General features: G+C 44.8%; 1 protein-coding gene across 12 annotated transcripts in view; it reads right to left on the bottom strand.

Annotated features, from left to right (window-relative positions):
* The window catches only part of LOC118390087 (autism susceptibility gene 2 protein-like), a 475,976-nt gene that overhangs the window by 305,252 nt on the left and 151,307 nt on the right, over positions 1-19,417 (bottom strand). The gene's annotated exons all lie outside the window — the stretch shown is intronic.

Below are 19,417 nucleotides of genomic sequence, written 5' to 3'. Positions count from 1 at the left end.
ATTGGCGATGCTGTGCCACATGGCAGATGAGACCGGACTGTAGCCACTGGCACAGTCACAGTCTGTCTCTTTCAAGGACATACTGCAGCACAGGACCTTAAACTGGCCCCATCTCCACGCCTCACATTCAGTTAACTGCTTGCACACTAGAAGAAAAAACACCAAAGATAAAACGATATACAGTGGGGCAAAAAAAGTATGTAGTCAGCCACCAATTGTGCAAGTTCTCCTACTTAAAAAGACGAGAGAGGCCTGTAATTCTCATCATAGGTACACTTCAACTATGACAGACAAAATTAGAAAAAAAATCCAGAAAATCACATTGTAGGGATTTTTAATGAATTTTTTGCAAATTATGGTGGAAAATAAGTATAGATACTGCATTTACAGAGATTAACTTAACCTGTTATTTAGCCAGTTCCGCAGTTTAAATTCCTTACTTGCCTTCATGGGCTTCTGCTGGAATAGAATTGTGTTGAGCTGCAGCACACCATGAAGGAGGAGGAGAGGAGACAGAGAAGACTCTGGAAGTTACTTCAGCTTGTAGCCTGGGGCCAGGCTGGGAACTTTCAAAAGATTCCCCATATAACTCTGATTAAAAAAACACAATGGACATCTAACATCTAACTTTCAGCGCTAATAATTGATGAACACAAAGGTCCTCTTGAATTTTCTACGTGAAAGACGATCTGACATTCTGATGTTCACTGAATCTGAGCCTCCTCTCTCCCACTCTCCCTCCTTCTCTTTCTCTCTCTCTGCCTCCCTCTTATCCCTCGCTGTCTCTCTCTCTCTTTCTCTTTCGTCCTCCCTCCCTTCCTTCCTCAGTCGCTCCTCTCCTCCTGTTCTCCATCCCCTTATAACTTTAGGCTAATTGCAACGATTTTAGATAATTGTTATTAAAAACAGAAGAGCTGCGCAGCAGTGGTGCTTTATGAGTTGAGCTCCCTGGAGGGGAGGTGAGGGAGGAGAGGGAGGACAGGGAGGAGAGGGAGAAGAGGGAGGACAGGGAGGTGAGGGAGAACAGGGAGGTGAGGGAGGACAGGGAGGTGAGGGAGAACAGGGAGGTGAGGGAGGAAAGGGAGGAAGGGGGAAGAGGGAGAAGAGGGAGGAGAGGGAGGATAGGGAGGAGAGGGAGGACAGGGAGGAGAGGGAGGAGAGGGAGGAGAGGGAGGAGATGGAGGAGAGGGAGAAGAGGGAGGACAGGGAGGAGAGGGAGGACAGGGAGGAGAGGGAGGACAGGGAGGAGAGGGAGGACAGGGAGGACAGGGAGGAGAGGGAGGACAGGGAGGAGAGGGAGGAGAGTGAGGAGAGGGAGGAGAGGGAGAAGAGGGAGGACAGGGAGGAGAGGGAAGAGAGGGAGGAAAGGGAGGAGAGGGAGGACAGGGAGGAGAGGGAGGAGAGGGAGGACAGGGAGGAGAGGGAGGACAGGGAGGAGAGGGAGGAGAGGGAGGAGAGGGAGGAAGGGAGGAGAGAAGAGGGAGAAGAGGGAGGAGAGAGAGGATAGGGAGGAGAGGGAGGACAGGGAGGACAGGGAGGAGAGGGAGGACGGACAGGGAGGACAGGGAGGACAGGGAGGAGAGGGAGGAGGCCCTGCAGAATGGACCCAACGCCTTTGTTTTCCTCTCTATATGAATGTGATGCTGCTAGACACACACAACAACACACTCCAGTGCACTTAAGGATGAATACTAGATAGAGAGAAAAGAGAGAACACAACATCTCTGCTCCTCTCACTTTTCATTTCACTCTATGAGGCATACACGCCTGCAACTAGATACGATACACACACACACACACACACACACACACACACACACACACACACACACACACACACACACACACACACACACACACACACACACACACACACACACACACACACACACACACACACACACACACACACACACACACTTGTAGATATGGAGAGAGGGCAAGGATAATTTCGTTTTTTCTCTAACATAAAATAAACCAAAAAGAGACCTTCAGACTGCACCTAGCCAATTATTTTTGCAATACACACACGTACACAAACACACAAGGTAGGTCTGTATACCGTGAGAGGTACCAGTGAACTAACCACTGTGATTAATTAAGTTGTAACCGGATCAATTCAAATTACTGAGCCTTTTTCCGTTCTCATGCTAGGCAGCACAATGCACACTGTGTGTGTTTGAGTGTCTGTCTGTCTGCCTGTCTGTCGCACCATGTAACTACTACAGACACATTACAGCACAGCACTCCCTCATTGACTTGGTTATGGTGGGACAGTCTCTGATCAATACTACTGGGAAACCTGCTGAGGGTTGGAGAGAGAGAGAGAGAGAGAGAGAGAGAGAGAGAGAGAGAGAGAGAGAGAGAAGCAAAGCATGAGTTGATACAGAGAGAGGTTTGGTTAAAGAAAGGTTCCGTTATATGAACTGCAATCTGTGAATACTGAGTATGTGGAAATGCACACTAGCACTACAGGCACAATTGAGTCAGAGATTGATCTTGGAGGTGGAATTGGCCTATAGGGAGCTATACATTAGCCTGATCAATCACCTGCACTGTGAAAAAAACGACTTTTCCTCTCGTCTAGACTATGTGTTTCTTCCAGTTACTGATCTCTGTTGGATGGTAATGTTGTCGCTCAGCTGCATCGAATTTCAACAACCTGTCAGGCAGTGTGAGAGCTATGGGCCGGGCGAAATGCTCCCAGCTAATGTATCTGGGAGACCATGAATACTGGATTTCAGCAGTAGAGGGAAATATACCTTATGGGGGGGGTTACAGGGTAACACCTCTGTATAATATATAACATATATAAAAGGTTAACTGTGCTTGCAGGAACTGCTCTTTCACAAACGCATAGGATGCATCCCAAATGGCACCATATTCCCTATGTAGTGCACTACTTTTGGCCAGGTCCCATAGTGAATAGGGTGCCACTTCGGATGCAGACATACAGATACAGAATAACTCCATGGAGGGGGGAGAAACCAATCTCCCCAGTCGTATTGACACCTGGCCAAAAGTGCCCCTGTACTGAGTTCAACCCAGGGAACATCATTTGTTGTCCAACACTTCCTCCTCACTCTCACTCTCCAGTAGAGGACAGGGGAGTCCTGGCAGGTAGTGAAGTTAGCAGGGCTGAATCTAAATCAGCTGACTGATACACATTCACACACACAGAAAACACACACACACAAGTGCCCACGCATGCCTCCACACACACAGAGAGAGAACACAGGGTCCTCTACTACACAATATGTCGGCCCCCTCCCTAACCATGCATAATGCATGGGAACATGTAAATACGTTATTCCACGTTGCATGCATTAATGATCACGGGGAGACTCGCTAGCACTCTCAATTAATAAAATATGTAGCACAGATAAAGGCCGACATCCCGCCTTTCCCCCTCTTGATCCGCCAAGACGCGGTTCATGGCCATTCTTAACCTTATTATGTTTATGCTGCTTGGGGGGCTGAATAATGAATAATGAATAGGGTGTATGTTATCAGAGAATGAAGAAGAGCAGTCTTGTTTCTCAGCTGATATAGGGAGTACACACACCCGGCTATGCCCCCCACCACCACCACAAAAACTCAAACACACAAACATCCCTTCTAGTCCATTGGATCCTGTGAAATGAGTGGTTCACCCCGGTTCATTCCAATACTAGGGTGCATAAAACATAAAACATGAAACTACAAACACACACACACAGATATGTACCCTCACCACCTCCAGTCCCCTTGAGGAGAGAGATACGGAGAGAAAGACACACAGAGAGAAAGAGAGAGAGAGAGCAAGAGAGAGAGAAAGAGAGAGAAAGAGACAGAATGAGAGAGAGAAAGAGGGAGAGAGAGAGAGAGAGAGAGAGAGAGAGAGAGAGAAAAAAGAGAGATGGAGATAGATAGAGAGAGAATGGGGGGGAGTGAAAGAGGGAGATGGAGAGACAGAGGGCCTGGTGGAAAAGTGACAGCTCCTGCTTGTCTTGTCATGTTCTTGTTCCACAGAGAGTGAGGTGTCCAGGAGGCCTGTCAATCTGACAGCCGGGAGAGAAGCTCTGAAGATGACAGCTCATCTCGTCTGCTCCATTCATTCTCTTCCTCTATTTATTCCTTTTGCTCCCGCCCTCTCCTTCCCTTTCCTCTCTCTGTCTCTCTCTCTCCCCTCACTCCCTCTCTCTCCTTCCCTTTCCGCTCTCTGTCTCTCTCTCTCCCCTCACTCCCTCTCTCTCCTTCCCTTTCCTCTCTCTGTCTCTCTCCCCTCACTCCCTCTCTATCCTTCCCTTTCCTCTCTCTGTCTCTCTCTCTCCCCTCACTCCCTCTCTCTCCTTCCCTTTCCTCTCTCTGTCCCTCTCTCTCCCCTCACTCCCTCTCTCTTCCCTCACTCCTTCTCTCTCATTCCCTTTCCTCTCTCTGTCCCTCTCTCCCCTCACTCCCTCTCTCTCCCCTCACTCCCTCTCTCTCCTTCCCTTTCCTCTCTCTCCCCTCACTCCCCCTCTCTCTGTCCTTCTCTCTCCCCTCACTCCCTCTCTCTCCTTCCCTTTCCTCTCTCTGTCCTTCTCTCTCCCCTCACTCCCTCTCTCTCCCCTCACTCCCTCTCTCTCCTTCCCTTTCCTCTCTCTCCCCTCACTCCCTCTCTCTCCCCTCACTCCTTCTCTCTCATTCCCTTTCCTCTCTCTGTCCCTCTCTCCCCTCACTCCCTCTCTCTCCCCTCACTCCCTCTCTCTCCTTCCCTTTCCTCTCTCTGTCCCTCTCTCTCCCCTCACTCCCCCTCTCTCTGTCCCTCTCTCTCCCCTCACTCCCTCTCTCTCCTTCCCTTTCCTCTCTCTGTCCCTCTCTCTCCCCTCACTCCCTCTCTCTCCCCTCACTCCCTCTCTCTCCTTCCCTTTCCTCTCCCTGTCCCTCTCTCTCCCCTCACTCCCTCTCTCTCCTTCCCTTTCCTCTCTCTGTCCCTCTCTCTCCCCTCACTCCCTCTCTCTCCCCTCACTCCCTCTCTCTCCTTCCCTTTCCTCTCTCTCCCCTCACTCCCTCTCTCTCTGTCCCTCTCTCTCCCCTCACTCCCTCTCTCTCCTTCCCTTTCCTCTCTCTGTCCCTCTCTCCCCTCACTCCCTCTCTCTCTTTTTCTCCCCCTTGATCTGTCTTTCCCGCTCTCTCCCTCTCTCCGTCTTCCTCGCTCGCTCTTTCCCTCGCTCACACGTGCCGCAAACTACAATGTGACCTTTCGCAGCCTCAGCAGCTGCCATTCTTTCTCCGTTCACCATCCAAACGAAAGAGAGAGAGAAAGAAGGAAAGAAAAACAGGCCGTCCCCTGCGGGTGACTGCTATGGTTCCAGCTGAGCGTAATCACTGTTTATTAGGCTGGCCCTGTCATGTGGAAGGGGCCACAGCCACATATTAAAGTGATTAGACAATTAGGGCCATTATGGTATTACACTGCCCAATGTCATGGAGATCACACATTACACTGTGCTGTGGAGGGAGAGAGGGAGGGAGGGAGGGAGGGAGGGAGGGAGGGAGGGAGGGAGGGAGGAGGGAGGGAGGGAGGGAGGGGGAGGGAGGGAGGGAGGGAGGGAGGGAGAGGAGGAATGAGGAAGAAGAGAAACTCCACCACCAGCATTTCAACGGCTTTAAGCCAGCAGAACATGTGCTTAATGATGTCAGCCAGACCCTTGTGCACTGTTGCCCTATTTAGAACCCCCCCACCCGGTTCACATTAACACAAAGGGGTATTGGAGTATAGCTAAGGAGAGCAGAGATCTAACAAGGGTATGATAGAAAACTAATTAACAATAGCCCAAGTACTCGTTTTTAAAACTAACTAAACACCGACTCAGATTCCTTATTTTCATATGTTTGAATTAAATGAACAGCAGGTAGAGATTTGTATCCACATGATCAGCAGTGGGTCCATTATCCCTGCTAAATAATCCAGGCCATATGCATTGTGATCTGAGGCTGCAAAACAATCCCATAAAAAGTAACTATCTCCATCAACAGGTAATAGTGGATTCTATACCTTCAAAGACTCTGCTTTCGACTTTCATCCTGACCCATTAATAAGGGAAAAAACAGCACACTAAGTAACCATAGAAAGAACAGGACAGACACCAGAATGCCTGTATGAGTAAAGGTGCTAACTAAAACAACAAAAACACTTGAGACAAACTGCTTGTCGCTCTCTCAGGCTGACAGTGCCACGGGGATTATGGGATGTTTCAATGACATCAACATGTAAGAGGAGAGGGCAGGGGAGGGAAGGAAGGAAAAGGGGGGAGGAGGGAAGGAAAGGAGAGGTAGCAGCATCTGGAGGGAGCGTTCACAGCGCCCAGACGGACGACGGTCCGTTTCCTCCACCGTTCCACAGAGAGAGAGAGGGAAGAAAAAAAAGAAAAGGGAAATCTGTTTCCTGTCATCTCCCATCTTGTCAGTCTCTGTTCAGACATCTTGCATCTCCTCTACCAGCTGTTTAATGGCCAAGCTGACAGATGGCTCCCCTGCTTTGATATATTGCACTCTCTCTCTCTCTCTCTCTCTCTCTCTCTCTCTCTCTCTCTCTCTCTCTCTCTCTCTCTCTCTCTCTCTCTCTCTCTCTCTCTCTGGGAAAGGTTTAAGGGTTACTTCTGACTTTGTTGCAGTCTATGAACATGATTAAGTTGGCATCATGCATGATAAGCAACTTGATGCAATCTTAAGCAAGAATGTCATTCTTCTTAGGACCTTGAAGGAAAGCAGTTATGCATGGATATATCTGTGTGTGTGTGACTGAAGTATAGGATAGTTCTTCCGGACAATGCTAGCATAGCCAGCTATTGCCAGACAGTTAGACCATCCCAGTTTTCATTCAGACAAAAAGTGATTGTGAGCCCTCCCTACCCATAACAGTCTGAGAGCATGTGATCTATCCTCACACTGATCTGCAGCATTTAAAACTTTTATATCAGGTTTAGGTGACCCTGTGTGTGTGTGTGTGTGTGTGTGTGTGTGTGTGTGTGTGTGTGTGTGTGTGTGGTGTGTGTGTGTGTGGGCGGCGCGTGTGTGTGTGTGTGTGTGTGTGTGTGTGTCTGTGTGTGTGTGTGTGTGTCATGTGTGTGTTAGAGGACCACATGTGTGTGTGTGTGTGTGTGTGTGACTGTGTGTGTGTGTGTGTGTGTGTGTGTGTGTGTGTATGTCCGCGCATGTTTGCTTACCAATGTGTGTTTTCTGAGACTACAGAGGGCTCATTGAGTCTGGGTACAAGGGTCTGTCCAGGGTCAGAAGGCAGCTAAACTATGGGAACCATCCCAGTGCTCAGTCATGGAGAAACCGGAGCTGAGCTTAGCCCAGGACCCAGCAGCAGACAGCCAGCGGACCAGGCATTCCAAAGGGAATTTCACTGTAATGATCTTCAAAACCGGGACCTTTTGAAAAGACGGAACGGAGTACTCCCTCTCTACCTGGCATACACCTTCACTATAGCGGGCACAACCATTTAAAACATTTTATATCAGGTTTAAGGGTGAAAGCATTGGTCCAATTGTTCTATGATTTGAAACAGTCACATAAGGACAGCACACATTAATTTATATAGATATGGACTATACATGTGCAGATTAGTGGTCATGAAAGGATAGGTGTAGCAGGCCGTGTTAGAGGGACTGGCCATTCCTGGTTGGCTGGACTGGCTGTCAATCACCCTGCCATTCTCTCTAAGCCTGTGTCTCTGTTGGCTGCACTGAGGATCCAGCCACCCTCGGCTCTGTCATTACTCAGTAATCCACATTCAGCACATCCACTCTCCACTAGAAACAGAATGAGAGAGAGAGAGACTAGAGAGTGTCAGTCAGTGTCCTGGTACAGCACGGCCGTTCTGTTGTGATGTTGTTTCTGTTGAAACATATCATTCCTTCCATAGCAGTGGGGGCAGTGTTGTAGCTTGGTTCTGTGATCTGATTTATAGGCTTATTCAACTATTCCTCAAAGTAGCTTATTCTGCATTGATAACCAAATCTCAGCGACTGTTCAAACAGTAAACCAACCAAAAAATGTATTTTGTTTAGAAGTAATAACTAGTGATTCCAGGCTATTGTGAAATGGCAGAACCTGCTGTAGCCAACTAGCCAGTCATGTGCTTTGTTCTCTGTGACCAAAACATGATGACATTCTATTTTTAGCTGTCATGGGAATGAATACACAAGCAGCATATCAAACTAGGATAATGTTTTAGGTTACACCGGCAAGTATAAGAATATTTGCCATGGCAAATTATTTTTATTGTCAATCTATTATTTCACGTGGGAAGCTAAAAAATCTAGCTTGCTTGCTATGTTTTTAGCCAGGCGAAAGCCAGCTAGCCAGGCTGCCAGCTAGTTACTACTAGCAAGGGAAGGTGACTCTTCCTTGCTTTCACAAAATGAAATTACAAAAAAAAACGCTGTTGCTCAGTTGTGAAGTAGGACCGGTGAGGATATCATGTTAACAAAAAGTGTTCTCAACTGCCTACCAAAAAAGGTCCCATTCCACCCAAACGCCTACGTAGATCAACAGAGTGAAGCTTATTGTAACCTATAACAGGCCCACAGAGACATTTCATTCCTGTACTGGCTGCTGAGATTAAAAGCTATGCAGTATGAATTTGATAGCAGATATTGTCCAATACTGACAACGCTAATCAGTCACAATAACATAGAATAACATAGAATAACAATTATCTGATGATGGAGCTTGGTTGAACATTAAAGACTACTGAAGGGATCTACTGTAAGTTACCATCCTCAACCTATTTTTAGCACTTCATTAGAAAAATGAATAAAAAACTAAATCCTTAAATCCAGTTCGCTCAACTGTAAAAACATTTTTTAAAAGAGCTTATGTTATCAGTAATGTGGCCTATTGTTTGACAGATGTTTATAGGCGATGTGCAATGCTTCCTCACTGTGTGCTGCACCCTACAGCCTTTGGAACATCTGCACCACTCTGGGTTAACAGTAATCCCCTTGGCTAGCTGCATAGTAACAGAAATACGCTGGTACTCCGATTTTTCACTTTACAATGTATGCCAAACAAAAACCATTGATTTAAAAGTTTAGCAAACCATACAACTCTATGCACAAATACTACTTTGAACTATTTACACAGTAAATATAACATTTAAACATTTACTGGAAAAACTGTTCAGATGCAAAGTTTGGTAACATAATTATGGTAAAATCTCCCTCAATTTAGTTTTGTTACCAAACTTTGGATCTGCACAGTTCTTCCTGTAAATGTGTTTTTGTAAAATGTTCAGTGGAAAGTGTTAAAAGTTGTCCTTGTGCATAGAGGAAATCAACGTTTTTTGTTTGGTATACATTTTAAAGTGAAAAATCTGAGTCCCAGCATAATTCTGTTACCATGGAATTCCCCTGCAGTCAGAAACATGGTCCTAGAATTTCAATGTGTATAAACTAAGTATGCAGATTCTCTTAAAAGCTGTGTGAATTACCACAGAGGAAAGGGGTCAGAAGTTCTGCAAGCCTCTTACCACTTCTTCTGCTTTTAAGCATGAATCAGTTAAACTTGGAGAAAACGGCTCCAATAAACTCTCATTAAACTCTGCAGAGAGTGGACTGGCTGGGATAAAAGCTTCATGAAGATAAACGTATTCATTATTTGAGGAGAAGACAATGTTGTGTATGTTAAGGTGGGGGGGTTGTACATGTTGGCTAATGAGTTGTACAGCAGAGAATGGCCCAGAAACAGTACCAGTTGTAATGGAGGGGTTGCATTCTTGAAGAGTATAGTTCAATTCTGAATGCTACATAAAATACAATAAAATTGTATTGGTCTCATCCACATACTTTGCAGAAGTTCTCACGGGTGTAGTGAAATGCTTAGGTTCCTAGCTCCAACGGTGCAGTAATACAAAACAATACACGTAAACCCCCCCCCCCAAATTTAAGAAAGGAATTAAGAAATATATAAATATTAGAAAGACCAATGTCAAAGTCCGGAACATAAATATATATGTATATGATGGTGTGTGTAGACATTATGGACAGTGTATTAATAGAAAAGGTGTGTACTGCAGTAGATACAGTGCTTTCAGAAAGTGACTTATTCCACATTTTGTTGTGTTACCGCATAAATTCAAAATTGATTTTTTTTTAAAACAAACATTCTCAACCATCTACACACAATAGCCAATAATGAAAAAGTAAAAACATGTTTTCATAAATGTTATCACATTTATTGAAAAATAAATACATAAATATCTAATTTACTTAAGCATTCACACCCTTGAGTCAATACATTTTAGAATCACATTTGGCAGCAATTGCAGCTGTGAGTCTTTTTGAGCAAGCCTCTAAGAGCTTTGCACACCTGGATTGTACAATATTTGCAAATTATTATTTAAATAATTCCTCAAATTCTCTGTCAAATTGGTTGCTGATCATTGCTAGATAACCATTTTCAGGTCTTGCCATAGATTTTCAGGCAGATTTAAGTCAAAACTGTAACTCGGCCACTCAGGAACATTAGCTGTCTTCTTGGTAAGCAACTCAAGTGTATATTTGGCCTTGTGTTTTAGGTTATTGTCCTGCATCTCCCAGTGTCTGTTGGAAAGCAGCCTGAACCTGGTTTTCCGCTAAGATTTTGCCTGTGCTTAGCTCTATTCCGTTGCTTTTTCTCCTAAAAAAATCCCTAGCCCTTGCCGATGACAAGGTGCAGACAACACCATGCTTGACAATATGAAGAGTGGTATCAGTGATGTGTTGTGCTGGATTTGCCCCAAACATAACGCTTCGTATTCAGGACTTAAAGTTAATTTCTTTGCAACATTTCTTTCAGTTTTACTTTATTGCCTTATTTCAAACAGGATGCATGTTTTGGAATATTTTTAATTCTGTACAGGCTTCCTTATTTTCACTCTGTCAATTAGGTTAGTATTGTGGAGTAACAACAATGTTGTTGATCCATCCAAAGTTTTTTCCTATCACAGCTATCTGAATCTGTTTTAAAATCACCATTGGCCTCACGGTTTCCTTGCTCTCCGGCAACTGAGTTAGGAAGGATGCCTGTATCTTTGTAGTGACTGAGTGTATTGATACTGCATCCAAAATGTAATTAATAACTTCACCATGCTTAAAGGGATATTCAATGTCTACTTAAAAAAATAATGTTTAATTTTATCTTATACCTATATACCAATAGGTGCCCTTCTTTACGAAGAATTGGAAAACATCCCTGGTCTTTGTGGTTGAATCTGTGTTGGAAATCACTGCTAGACTGAGGGACCTTACAGATGATTGTATGTGTGGGGTAAAGAGATGAGGTAGTTCAAAAATCATGTTAACATGTTAGCAAACAGAGTGAGTCCATGCAACTTATTATGTGACTTGTTAATCAAATTTGTACTCCTGAACATATTTAGGATTGCCATAAGAAAGAGTTGAATACTTATTGTCACGCCCTGACCTTAGAGAGCTTTTTATGTCTCTATTGTAACGGTGTTCGCTTGTTGAAGGAGAGTCGGACCAAAATGCGGCGTGGTAGTTACTCATGTTCTTTAATGAAAAAACAACAATACATGAAATAACTGTAATATATACAAAAACAACAAAACGGAACGTGAAAACCTATACAGCCTGTCTGGTGAACACTAACACAGATAGGAACAATCACCCACAAAATACACAGTGAAACCCAGGCTACCTAAATATGGTTCCCAATCAGAGACAACGAGAATCACCTGACTCTGATTGAGAACCGCCTCAGGCAGCCAAACCTATGCTACACACACCCCTAATCAACCACAATCCCAATGCCTACAAAAACCCCAATACGACAACACAATAAACCCATGTCACACCCTGGCCTGAACAAATAAATAAAGAAAACACAAAATACTAAGACCAAGGCGTGACATCTATTTTGGTTTGGTCAGGGTGTGATTTGGGTAGGCATTCTATGTTCTTTTTTTGTTTTTGTATTTCTTTGTTTTGGCCGGGTATCAGGGATAGCAATCAGGGATAGCTGTCTATCGTTGTCTCTGATTGGGAACCATACTTAGGTAGCTTTTTCCCACATGTGTTTGTGGGTAGTTATTTTCTGGTTAGTGTTTTTTGCACCTGACAGGACTGTTTCGGTTTCGTTTATTCTCTTTGTTATTTTGTTACAGTGTTCAGTTTAAATAAAAAGCATGAACACTTACCACGCTGCGCTTTGGTCCGATTATTCCTCATCTGACGAGGACACCCGTTACACTAATTGACTCAAGACATTTCAGATTATCATTTTTAATTCATTTGTAAAAATGTCTAAAAACAGAATTCCACTTTGACATTAAAGGAATTGTGTGTAGGCTAGTGACACATTATTTTAATTGAATCCATTTTAAATTCAGGCTGTAACAAAATGTATAAAAAGTCAAGGGGTGCGAATACTCTCTGAGCCATGACTATACAGTATACATAGGGGGCCCTGGGTGGTGCAGCGTTCAAAACCACCTGGGGTTCGATGCCGGCTGTGTCACAACAGACCGTGAGCAGGAGCCCCATAGGACGGTGTACAATTGGCCCAGCGCCATCTGGTATAGGGGAAGGTTTGGTCGGTGGGGCTTTCCTTGGCTCATCGTACTCTAGCGACTACTTGTGAAAGGGCCGGGCACCTAAAAGCTGTTGTCAGTTGAACTATGTTTCCTCTGACACATTGGTCCGTCTGACATGATAAGAAGTAGGTGGCCAGGCGGGTCATATGTCGGAGGACGCATGACTCGACCTTTGCCTCTCCCGAGCCCATTGAGAAGTCACAGAGCTGAGGCAAGGGAGAAAATGTGGTAAAAAAATATGCTTTTGGCCATATCACCCTGAACACGCCTGTTCAGACCTGGTCAGACCTGTTCAGACCTGGTAAGCTCAAAATACAGTATATACAGTACATATAAAGTGGGTAAATGACTATGCACATAGGGCAACAGGTGCAGGGTTGAGTTCCGGGTGGTAGACGGCTATGAACAGGGGTAAAGTTCAAGGCAGGGTAAAGTGCAGAGGCCGGCTAGTGGTGACTATTAAACAGTCTGATGGCCTGGAGAAAGAAGCTGTTTTTCAGTCTCTCGGTCCCAGCTTTGATGCACCTGTACTGTCTCCACCTCCTAGATGGTAGCGGGGTGAACAGGCCGGGTGGTGTAGATGTCCTGGAGGACAAGCAGTGTGCCCCACGGTGAGGCGTTGGGCTGACCACACCACCCTCCGGAGAGCCCTGCGGTTGCGGACGGTGCAGTTGCCGTACCAGGCAGTGAAGCAGCCCGACAGGATGCTCTCAATGGTGCATCTGTAGAAGTTCAGAAGGGTCTTAGGGGATAAAGCAGTTTCGCTGTTGCGCCTTCTTCACCACACTGTCTGTGTGGATGGACCATTTCAGGTTGTCAGTGATGTGCACGCCAAGGAACTTGAAGCTTTTCCCAATCTCCACTGTGGCCCCAGATAGGGGAATTCTCCCTCTGCTGTCTCCTGAAGTCCATGATCAGCTCCTTCTTTTTGTTGGCATTGAGAGAGAGGTTATTTTCTTGGCACTACTCTGCCAGGGCACTCACCTCCTCCCTGTAGGCTGTCTTGTCGTTGTGTTTTCTGCCAACTTGATGATTGAGTTAGAGACGTGCATGGCCAAGCAGTCATGGGTGAACCGGGAGTACAGAAGGGGGCTGAGCACGCACACTTGTGGGGCCTCCGTGTTGAGGATCAGCATAGCGGAGGTGTTGTTGCCTACCTTCACCACCTAGGGTCAGCCCGTCAGGAAATCCAGGACCAAGTTGTACAGCGTGGGGTTCAGACCCAGGGCTCTGAGCTTAGTGATGAGCTTGGAGGGCACTATGATGTTGAAGGCTAAGGAGGTACTGGAGTTAGATGATAGATCACAGACTTGGAAAAATAAAGAAGTCAATAATTCAAGATCTTCTCTTTCACTGCTTATACTTCAATGGTCAGTATAAACCTGAGAGCCAGTGAGCTAGTACCTACTATGTCTCTTCATAATGGAGGACAATGTTCACCCATAAATCCAACCCACACCCCACTTAGCGGTTGCTTTTGTCATTATAGTCATTTTGATGCTCTACCTCCCTGTATTCTCCAACCATCTAACACAGCCTGTCACACTGGCAGTAAACACAGAGGAGGATAAACAAAACACATGCCCTGTAATTATCCATATTCAAGTTGGAACCATCATATTGCAGGGTTTCTCAAGTAGTTTAAAGCATTTTCCTCATCCATGAAACAGCTCAAGGATGTGATTACACCTAGAGAGTGAGGGAGAAGGAGGGAGGAAGGAGAGAGGGATAAGAGCTGTAATAAAGATTAAATTAGATAAACAAAGCAAGCTCCAAACAAGGAACATCATCCAACCAAGGCCAGCTATAATATCCTTTGGTGTAAATAAAGACAGCACTAACAAAAGTGATCGTTCCTAACTTGACATTATGCGACAACCTCTCTCATTATGTTTTTAATAGGCCTGTCAGAAACATTTTAATAATTAATAAAATTCATGGCATTATTTTTGTTTTTAATGCCATTAGTTAAGTAGTACATTTTTTTATTTCAAATATGGTACTTAAGAAAGCTTTTTCCATTTCCATGTATTGAGTTACAGGCATACCATGATTAGATTGTAAAGGACAGAAACACAAAATCGTGTTTTACGAGCAATTTACATCATAAACCACACAGAAGTCACTGTAACATCCAGCTATTAAAGCTCCCAATGTTTCAGTAGTCGAATGAATGTTCTTGAAGATTAACACTTGAGCACAACACACACACACACACACACACACACACACACACACACACACACACACACACACACACACACACACACACACACACACACACACACACACACACACACACACACACACACACACACACACACACACACAGCTTTTAGTATTGTTAAAGCTTCAGGCATTCTAAAGAACAAAGAGCTTTTAAACTTGTCCAACAATGTTATGAAAACACTATAACCATCTGTACTGTTCAGATAACTTTACTCATATAGGCCTACACATTCTCCCTCCTTCCCACACCCTCTCTCGCTCTCACTGGGTGAGTATGTTTTTGCATGGCCCGTTGCCCCAGGTGGGCAGAGTTTGCACATTGTAGGCCTTTCCTGATGTTATCAGGTTGCTAGCTAGCCCGCAACATGCGCATAAATCTGTGGCAGAAATAAAAACCATAGCCCTGGTAATATTGGGCATAACTTTTACAAGATTTTGGCTAGAGGCATGCTGTCTTCAGCGATGTAAAGGCGTTTCATGTAAAGGTGCAAGTATTGACTGTAGCTGTGTTCCGTGTTGTGTTCTGCGCTTAAAAGGGTCAGTGCGGAAACATGTGTTCTTAAATTTTTTTGTGGAGACACAATAAAAACTTTAACAGATGAGAGAGAAGGAGAGACAGAGAGAGGGAGAGTGAGAGAGAGAGAGAGAGAGAGAGAGAGAGAGAGAGAGAAAGGGAGAAAGAGATAGAGAGAAAGGGAGAGAGAGAGAGGCCTCCTCTCTCCATGCTCCTACTATTTACACATGGCCCTGTGTGTGTAACACTGAATTAGCCCAGTGTGAGTGAGTCCAAGGGACTGGTGCTCACTGCTCACCTTCTGTGGGCCCTGGCTGGCAACAACAGCTCAAAGACACACACAGAGAAAGAGAGGACAAAGAGCCCACACAGAGAATAGAGCAACAGTAGTCTCCTTCCTTCCACTGCGCGGAATGTAACCCACCTCCCACCCCTCCTCCATCCTCCCTTTCTCCTCTATCCACCCTCCTCCTCCTCTCTCCAGGACCTGAGCCCACACACAGGGGTAGTAATTACCCGCTCCCCAGTCTGAGTGACCCCTCAGCTCTACAGCCAGGAGCTAGCCCACCCCACCTCCCCCGGCTCGCCTCGTCTCACGGCCATCTCATTCACTCAGCCCCCCGTCAGCACTGCAGTCAACAGCTAACCCGCCTTCAGTCTCTCCGTCCCTGTCTCACTCACCCACCCACTCACGTCAGAGTCCGGGAAAGGAAAACAGGCAGTCAGTCAAACTACAGAGCTGCTGAACCTGCTTGTTTAAGGTCACTTCCTATTCACATACCACTGAGAGGCCAGTTGTTAATCAAACAGGCATTTGGAAAGCACAGCCAGGAGCAGCAAAGGCAAAAGTCATTTATCCAACAGTCAATGCATGCTGACACACACACACACACACACACACACACACACACACACACACACACACACACACACACACACACACACACACACACACACACACACACACACACACACACACACACACACACAGAGTACAGTTTAAAGAGAGTAAAAACACAGGGTAAAAGGAAGACAAAAATATTGTACAGGCTGTCGAAATGGTCTAATATTTCAGATCTATATACTGAAATGCGATACGATAGTGAGCTAAATAAGACATTTCCACAATTCAATGAGTCCAGCGATCTGTCAAACCATGATTTCCTTTTCCCTACACTTCATAAGATTTTTGATACATATCAGTACATGAGCCTGAGCATCTCCTCTCTTTCCGTCTCGGTTCATGGTATTTCACCCTCTTTCCTTAATCTACTGTGAAGTGAAAATGTTCACACTTTATATTTTCTGATTCTAATGGAAGGATGGCTGGTAGAGTGGAAATGAATGAATGAGTAGCTAGCTGCACTCTTATGCTTCCACTGTTCCACCCGGCTAGCGCGGCTCGATGCAGTCATCCGGTTGTCATGGTTCCCTTAACTCGTCTCCAGCGTAGCGCAGCCAAAGATTTTTTATAACTCAAGATAGACCAGTGTCACGCCTTGGTCTTAGTGTTTTGTGTTTTCTTTATTATTTGGTCAGGCCAGGGTGTGACATGGGTTTATGTTGTTGTATTTCTTATTGGGGTTTTTGTATTATTGGGATTGCGGTTGAGTAGGGGTGATGTATGGGCTTGGCTGCCTGAGGCGGTTCTCAATCAGAGTCAGGTGATTCTCGTTGTCTCTGATTGGGAACCGTATTTAGGTAGCCTGGTTTCGCTTTGTATTTTGTGGGTGATTGTTCCTGTCTCTGTGTAGGTTCACCAGATAGGCTGTAAAAGGTTTCACGTTCCATTTGTTGTTTTGTATTTTGTATTCGTTATTTCATGTGTCACTTTTTCTATTAAAGTCATGAGTAACCACTACGCTGCATTTCGGTCCGACTCTCTTTCCACAAACGAAGAACGCCGTTACAACCAGAGCCTGTTGATGGGAGTAAATTAATCATAGTGGGCAGAACAGGCAAAGAGATGGGCAGAGCCAAGCACGAGCTAGTGAGATCCTATTGGCGCATTCTAGCATATATTTGCATATTCCCATTAGGGAACGCCTACTCCATGAAGTGCGCATGTGCAATAACTCATTTTGCCCTTGCACTCCTTCTAAACAATGCAATTTGTAAAAACTTTAGCAAAGTCTACAAAACACAGTCCACTCTGTTAGCAACAGATTCTAGTTCTGGAAACAGAAAACTTTATGGAGATCAAATATTTCATTGATGAGAAAATGTGCAGAATGTCGGTCAAAATCCATCTTCTCCCACTGCCAGCCACTGAGTTTCCTCTCATCACCATATTTGGTAGTGAGTAGAAACGCCAAACGAATGTTGCACACTTATATATCAGGTGAAATTGATGTTCTATCTGTGTTCTATCTGTGTTCTATCTGTGTTCTATCTGTGTTCTATCTGTGTTCTATCTGTGTTCTATCTGTGTTCTATCTGTGTTCTATCTGTGTTCTATCTGTGTTCTATCTGTGTTCTATCTGTGTTCTATCTGTGTTCTATCTGTGTTCTATCTGTGGCATAGTGCTAAGGGCTGTAATAATAATAATAAATAATAATATATACCATTTAGCAGACACTTTCATCCAAAACAATTTACAGTCATGCTTGTGTAGCAGACATTAATTGATTCTTGTCACGTGATTAGGTAGCGCCACCTGCGAACTTCAAAACCTGTGTCTGTCCTCAGCCCAAAAGGGGATTTCTTCTTAGTCTAATGGTCTAAGATGTTGGATGCTCCCGTGGGAGACCGAGGTTCATATCCTGTGTGTTACACATGCATAGACTTTATGTACGGTTGGTTCTGGGAATCAAACCCAATACACTGGCGTTGCAACCGCAACCAACTGAGGAACAGTTGCACTTTGAGATTGTTTTTCAATTAAAAAATGCAGTATTATTATTATTACAGAGGACCATGATGGGAGGAGATGACTGCGGTGGTGGTCACCAGGCCATTACTACACAGTCAGACATGACATCCTTCTCCATGCAGGTCAGAGCAGACACAAAATGGCAGCTGTGTAGCAGGCAGAAACAGATGCTCCCATGAGGCCACTTGGCACGGCTTCACTTTTTTTAACCACTATTTTGAGTCAGACTACAACAGCACATAGGCATCCTACTCTGTGTGTAAGTTAGTCTGTGTATAAAACTCTCTTCCTAAGTCTTACACTCAAGTACTGGTCCTTCAAGCAAGGATAAAAACAGTACCAGTACATTAAAACATCCGCTAAAAGTTCAGAGTACAAATGTGAACCTACACAAGCAGCACAATCCCAGGACTTTGTTTAGGTAAGGAGATGATGCTCCAGCCACACAGACACCTGACACAACTCAGAGAACCTGACCGCCTGGTTTCCTTAGCAGTCTGAGGAAAATGTTGACGGATGTCTGTCTGCCTGCCTGACTCACTGACTGTCTGGCTGTCTATCTGTCTGTTTGTCTGGCCAGGCGGCAGGTTGCTTGACAAAGTGCTGGGCCCTGGCTCGGGTCTTGGTTTCTACAAGAGAACTCTATACACACACACAGCACCCTCTTTACACATGCAGTAACCCCATCCATAAGCAAAGCACACCTTCTGCCAGGTCCATCTCATTAGCCTGAGTGTGGAGAGGGGATGGTACAGTATCACTTGTCAGCATTAATATTTCAACACCTTGCCCCCCCACAGGAGAGGGTCGAGCCCTAGCTGTAGCTGTGAGAGATTGAAACGGAATGAAAGTGGGATCCATAGGAATAAATACATGTCAATCTATGTACAGCTATGTACACATGATGGTAAATATCTCAAGACAAAATTCCCATGGTCAAAATTATATAAACCATATTCCTATTTAGCCCTACTTTCAAATGGATGAACATATGTTGAACTCTGCATTTAAAAACCCACACAGCCATGAGAGAGACATGGAAAAAGGATAGAATATTCATGGTCTCAAAATACTGGTAAGACATGATGTTCAATAATGTATGAGCAACTTAAAAATATAACTGTCTCCTGGGGTGCAAAAGCAGGATTGTCAGCAACAACAAATCGATGCCAGCATTTTGATAAGTGTGCCAGACATCCCATTAGAGACATATGTTATGGCAAGATGCTGAAG

This window comes from Oncorhynchus keta, chromosome 11 (assembly GCF_023373465.1).
Source record: "Oncorhynchus keta strain PuntledgeMale-10-30-2019 chromosome 11, Oket_V2, whole genome shotgun sequence".
In the NCBI taxonomy this organism is placed as follows: Eukaryota; Metazoa; Chordata; class Actinopteri; order Salmoniformes; family Salmonidae; genus Oncorhynchus; species Oncorhynchus keta.
The sequence above is the reverse complement of the archived record's forward strand: the minus strand, read 5'-3'. Positions and strand labels throughout refer to the sequence as shown.